The sequence below is a fragment of the Sinocyclocheilus rhinocerous genome, unplaced genomic scaffold (assembly GCF_001515625.1).
Source record: "Sinocyclocheilus rhinocerous isolate Xijiao unplaced genomic scaffold, SAMN03320098_v1.1 scaffold460, whole genome shotgun sequence".
NCBI classification, from domain to species: Eukaryota; Metazoa; Chordata; class Actinopteri; order Cypriniformes; family Cyprinidae; genus Sinocyclocheilus; species Sinocyclocheilus rhinocerous.
Window position 1 is genome coordinate 943,649 of NW_015667268.1, and position 480 is coordinate 944,128.

The following is a 480-nucleotide window of genomic DNA, read 5'->3' on the forward strand; positions in this document are numbered from 1 at the left end:
TATAAAATTCTTCCTCTCCTATAGTAGAGAATGAGTGGAATTGTTCCGTATTGTATCGTCTGATGCGATACTGTAGCTGACGGCTGCATGCTGACAATTTTATCTCTAAAAGTATCGATCTTGGAATTAAAGTAGTTCATAAAGTCATTACTGCAGTGCTGCTGGCAAAAGTTAACGCCTGTTGATGCTTTATTTTTCGTTAATTTAGCCACTGTATTGAATAAATACCTGGGGTTATAGAAAAGAGAGAGTCCATAGTTTATGCTACATCATCAAGTTTTTCTGAGCTATTGGATATGCTGAGTAATTGAGATAAATCAGGAAGATTACTTACAAAGCAGTCTTTTGTGGTAGAAGTGATGGTTCTACCATACTTGTAACAAGGAGTATAATTTACAGTTTCAGCTATATGGAGTGTATACAAGACTAGATAATGATCTGAGATGTCATCGCTTTGCTGCAGAATTTCAATGCCATTAA